General features: G+C 33.8%; 1 long non-coding RNA gene across 1 annotated transcript in view; it reads left to right on the top strand.

Moving 5' to 3' along the window:
- The window catches only part of LOC108530803 (uncharacterized), a 12,490-nt gene extending 11,616 nt beyond the window's left edge, over window positions 1–874 (top strand). The window contains exon 3 of the long non-coding RNA XR_001885972.1: window positions 786–874. This is a non-coding gene — a long non-coding RNA (uncharacterized LOC108530803). The remainder of the gene's footprint in view (window positions 1–785) is intronic.
- The last annotated feature ends 4,986 nt before the right edge of the window (window positions 875–5,860 follow it).

Genomic DNA, 5,860 nt, shown 5'->3' with positions numbered 1-5,860 from the left:
AAAACAAACAAATAGAATTAGGCGTTAAAATAGTCAACTTTAAAATAATTATTTCATGGGTCAGCAATAACTTTACAAACCATTTTTGGCTTGTTGGCTATGATGCTAATGAAAATTGTCTTACAGTTAACCTTTAGAAATGTCAGTGCATGAGTCTTGTTCAAAAGTGATTCTTTGTGGGACAAATAATTGTGTTCAGGAATGGTCGATATGGCTCTAAATGCAGGTGTCTGGATGTGCATGTGTAGGCGAAAGGAGAGTTAACTAGGGGACTGTTGTATATGAGAACTTTAGATCACTCTTTTTCCCAGGTCAAATCCTTGTGGAATACCAGAACTAAGAGAAATTTCTCTTTTCTTCTTTGTAAAATGATTTAAAGAGCTTTCATTCTGCAAAACAATATATATCCATTATACCTGTGCTCTTATTATGTCTCTCTTTTTTTTTAATCTGTGCAGCAAATATGCAAAAGCCTCCATTTAAAACCATTCAGGATGTTTTAGTCTTCACTGTTATAAGTCATTTCTTAGAAATGTTTAGAAATTTAGAAAACATTTCTTAGAAATATTAGGAAATACACACATTCAACATACCACTTAACTAGTACCAACACGAAGAAACAGAATCTCTTTGGCATCCCAGAACTGTCTCTTGTTCCTAATTCTAATCACTAAACCTTTCTAAGAAAAACCATTTTCCTGATGGATAAAAGTCATTTTTATTTCTAATAAATATCTGATCACTTGACCTATATTTTCTGTAAATAGATTTTTTTTTTTTTGCAGATATGGGACTCTTCAACATCTTGAAGTTCAATATTCTTCATCATGAACTTTTCCTGACTAAATGCTGACTTGCAAAAACCCCTTTCCTCTTGCTAATTTGTAATTCTACAATTCTTCCATTGAGTGCAACTCTCTATGTTCAACCTGATTCATTTCCATTTTTTTCCATGGTTTTCTTTTAACCTGGGATATAAAAACTCTAATTTCTGTGTTGTGTTAGATGTGTAGTCAATACAAATTAGGGAATACAGGGCAATTATTTGAACTATATTAGTTTAAAACAAGTGGTTGAGAATTTTTTTTCCTCTTCATCCAGTGGAAAAAAATGAAAAAACTTGGTCAACAAACAAACCAATTGATTGGATATGATGAAGTTAGTGCAATAGTTTACTGGGACTAGAGATAATGTAATAGGAATTGATACTTGCTATATTAGAGAACCACAAAAGTGTGGAGCTGTTAGGGACTTCACATGATTTTCTATTTTAGTGATCAATCAGACTGGTATTCTCAGCAAGGAGAAAGTGTATTGTCTGCAGGATTAAAAAGGAAATTATCATGGTAATGTGAAAAGAACACTGTACGTGGGGTCTGAAACTTTGCTGCAGGACCAAAGGCAAAATCATACAACTTCAATAAGAGTTTGTTTCTCAATCTATAAAATGAAGATAATAATATTTTCTTCCCAAAATTATGCTGAGAAGTAAATAAGATTATGTTTTAAAACATCTACAAAATGCCTGGCACATGATAACTAATCAGTATGAGCTCCCCCTCTCTTTCAACATGGCAGCATAGCATCTAACATGGGAGACCTGTTCTAAAGCAAATAATACAACATTATACTATAGCCTTTTTTCATACATTTGGCTTTATTTATTTCTTATTCCAAAATGGGTACATGTTAATTACATAAAAATTTGGAAATAAGTATGTTCCTCCCAAATTCCCTTAGTCCCACACTCTCAGAGATATTGATAGTGAATATTGTTTGTTTTAAGCATCCCGCTTACCACTGTATTTTCTTAGTACCCCCTCAGAATGTCCTACACCTAGGAGGTGTACTCAACATTTGTGGAATTACACAGTTTCCAAGAAGATGTGAAAGTAGTCATAAGTCTTTTAGGAATTTTAATTTTTGGCTTAGAATGGAATCCAGAAGACTTTCTGCTCTATCTAGTGTTTTTTCAGGCCCCAGAGACAGATCTTTGTCCTCTTAACTTCTCAAATAGCTCTAGGATCAGAGATTATAATTTCTTTTTTTATAATAGGGTAGGTCTACAATCAGATGTTAATGAACTGAATCATTTTAAAACCTTGTTTTATTAGACTTTCATTGGATTTTAAAATTAAACTTAGATTTATTTTTTGTCTTCTCTCTCTCTCTCTTTTCTTTCTTTCTTTCTTTTTTTTTTTTTAAGGCATGCTACATGGTGAGAAAAACCAAATTAGGAATGCATGAAACTGAGTTGTCTCTGCTCATTCACTCATTCATTTCTCTGGTTTAGGATCTAGGTAAGGAGTGTAATTTCTGTCACTCCTGTAAAAACAGGGGAAATAATGCTTGCTGTGCTTTCCTCTTATGTGATGATTGTGGAACTCACTGGGACAATGTGTGTGGTTAAGTTTTTTATGCTATAAAGTGTTATAAGCTTTTTGTACTGATATGGCAATAGTAGGAAAATTAGTGCATGTAACAATAAGATAAATATTTCTGTTGGACTGTATTTGAAAGCAACAGAATTGGCTTTATCTTTTGATTATTTTATTTTACAAAGCATTTTGTATCTTGGTCCTATTCTGTTGAGTATATGTAAACCGGGAGCTATAACTAGAAATAAAAAATTCCCCAACTGCCTAGAACTATTGTGGATGTTCATGATCACCTCTTTATCAAATTCTAGTTTAGAAAATTCAGGAAACAAAATCAGAAAAAACAGAGGATAATACATTTTCTAGCCCTCACCTTGCCCAGGAGTTGAAGGCCATTCATATTGCCATCTTCCTCGAATGTCTACACTTAGATACAACTTGATGATGATAATTATAACTGTTATCCAAGGCATTAAATGGGCTACTTAGCATTTGGAAAAAAATAACATTAACCACTAAATATAATCACGTTTCCCTTAGACATGTGGCAAGTCTTCTGTGTCTCTGTGCAGAAAGAACATGATTTTTGAAATCAGAACAAACTCGTTTTGAATCCTTGTTCTACTTTATTAGCTACGTGACTTTGGGGGTAAGTTATCACCCTCACTGAATGTTGGTTTCCTAAGGATTAAGTGAAATGGCATGTACAATGTACGCAGAACAGTGCTTGGCACATTGTAGGCATTCTGTAAGTATTAGTTTGCTTTTCCTTCTCATCATAATACCAAAATGGTTACTTGTCTTAGCAGATATAAACAACGTGATCATTTATAATAACATGAAAATGTATTATTAATATTTATTTTACCCAGGTATAGTATGAAAATCCACACTTCTATCTACATGGATTACAAAATATAAGAATTATATTAAAATATTTTATTGGAAATTTATTTACTTTGCATAATGTCCAAATATATATGACAATTGGAATAATGACTTAAATATGAGAATAAAGCCCACAGAGGGGATAGACAAAAGTATAGACAGATACTTTAACGATCTTGGGCTGGAAACAGGTTTTCTTCATATGATAGCAACCCAAGGGTCATAAAATAAAAGTTTGTTACATTTGGTTATACTAAAATTGAAGACCTCTATGTAGTTAAAAACAAGTATACAATAAAGGGTAAACTCTGGAAATTTACTTACAATTTATAAGCAAAGGCTAATATTCTTATTATTTAAGAGCTCTTCCAAATTAGTAAGAAAGTATAAAACAAGTTCATAGAGTAAATAGTGGTCTAGACATTTAGGTAGCTCCCTCTACCTAAAAAACTGACCTTAGTAGTCTTGAGTCCAGATACTGAAGAGAGGGTATTCAGCCATCTTTATATGTGAATGGGTAGGGAGTGGTCCTATATGGACCCAGTGACATTATAATTAGTTCTGTTATGGATGACTGAGTTTTTGTCTTGTTTCGTTTTTTGTTTTGTTTTACTGGCTGAGTGTTTATACCTATAAGTTTCCTTTACAAATATTGTTTAAAATTGTTAGTTTTTTGGATGAGATTCTTTCTAAACATTCCCGTTTACTTTGAGCATCAGGGAATGTATATGTAAACTTTCTTGATGACTCAGTTCATCTTTGAAAACGCTGATTTTTGAACTCTGCTATAATGCAGTGCAATAAGGTTAGGAAGGGCTGTTCATATCTTTGCTGATTAGGTTCATATTGCTATGCATTTTAGTTCTTTGGGAGATATTAATGCTAGCAATAAAAGATAATCTCATAAATTGGACTTACCCTTGAAAATTCCCTAGAAAGATTCCACAGTGGAGATCAATGTACAATCTCTTAATAATTCCAGCACAGCCAGTTTTTCTTTGGCATTGAAAAACATTGCTGTTTCTCTGGTTGAAGATAAGGTAGTGGGCTTGCAATGTGATACCAGTTTTCTATCAAAAATATCCATATTTAAATTCTAGGGTACTTGTTTTATGTTTATACTTTACACAGATGTGCTGATTACATCCTCATACCTACCCTATGAAAATAAACCTATTTTATACCCATTTTACAGTTGATAAAATAGATACTTTGAAATATTAAATGTCTTGCCAATTAATATGTGGGAGCTAACATATGGAAAAACCGGTGATTTTGATTTAAATTAATCTTAGGCTGTACCAAATTTTGTAGAATTCTATGTAAAATAACAGCAAAAAAGTTCTGAGTAAGGGTCCAATAAACTTTTCACAGAATAAAATACAAAAGTTTTAGACATGAGCTTTGGGAATGACTGTGCACTAGTTTTCAGAGTCATGATTATCCTTCTGCCTAGGTGAGGTATTATCCTTTGCATATCTGTAGAGGTGATAACTAAAGTATGAAGTGCCGCAGCCCGTAAAGATGTGTTTGGGATCATGTGTAGCTTGCCACACTATATTCTATAAGACACACTGTGATTCAGCAAGGAATTAAAATCATTTTATCTTATCTCTGGTATTTTGCATTTCACACCTCTGTGCTGTCACGATCCTTATGAATTTTTCATTGAGCCTTAGAGTTGGGTAATAAAGTTGAGCCTATGGGGGATGGAAGCTTTCCTGAGAGGGATGCCTGTAATCAACTGATGAAATGAATACAATTGGCTAGGCATGTGTAACTCCTACCACATACACCCCACAGAAAACCCTGAGTAAAGGAAAACAAACACACCACAGCATGTTTACCATTTATTCATGATTGCACAGTTCTTGGCTTCAATACTCTGGAATCAAAAACAGTGATGTCCATAACAAGAGTTTTAGGTGAGGCTCTGAGAAACAGCAAACGTGATAGAAGCGTGTCTGTAAGTCTCTTGTAATGATTGTGATCAAATTGCTTAATGTTCTTCTATTCTTTCTTTTTTTTTTTTTTTAATGACTGTCATTACTTCTTCTTTTTCTTTTCTTTTTTTAATTATACTTTAATTTCTAGGGTACATGTGCAAAACGTGCAGGTTTGTTACATAGGTATATATGTGCCATGTTGGTTTACTGCACCCATTAACTCGTCGTTTACAGTAGGTATTTCTCCTAATGTTATCCCTCCCCCGGTTCCCCATCCCCCGACAGGCCCTGGTGTGTGATGTTGCCTGCCCTGTGTCCACATGCTCTCGTTGTTCAACTCCCACCTATGAGTGAGAACATGTGCTGTTTGGTTTTCTGTCCTTGTGATAATTTGCTTAGAATGATGGTTTTCAGCTTCATCCATGTCCCTGCAAAGGACATGCACTCATTTTTTTTTATGGCTGCATAGTATTCCATGGTGTATATGTGCCACATTTTCTTAATCCAGTCTGTCACTGATGGACATTTGTGTTGATTCCAAGTCTTTGCTATTGTGAATAGTGCTGCAATAAACATACGTGTGCATGTGTCTTTATAGTAGAATAATTTATAATCCTTTGGGTATATACCCAGTAATGGGATTGCTGA

The sequence above is a fragment of the Rhinopithecus bieti genome, unplaced genomic scaffold, assembly GCF_001698545.2.
Source record: "Rhinopithecus bieti isolate Rb0 unplaced genomic scaffold, ASM169854v2 scaffold_6782, whole genome shotgun sequence".
Classification (NCBI taxonomy): Eukaryota; Metazoa; Chordata; class Mammalia; order Primates; family Cercopithecidae; genus Rhinopithecus; species Rhinopithecus bieti.
This window is presented reverse-complemented; position numbering and strand designations above follow the sequence as displayed.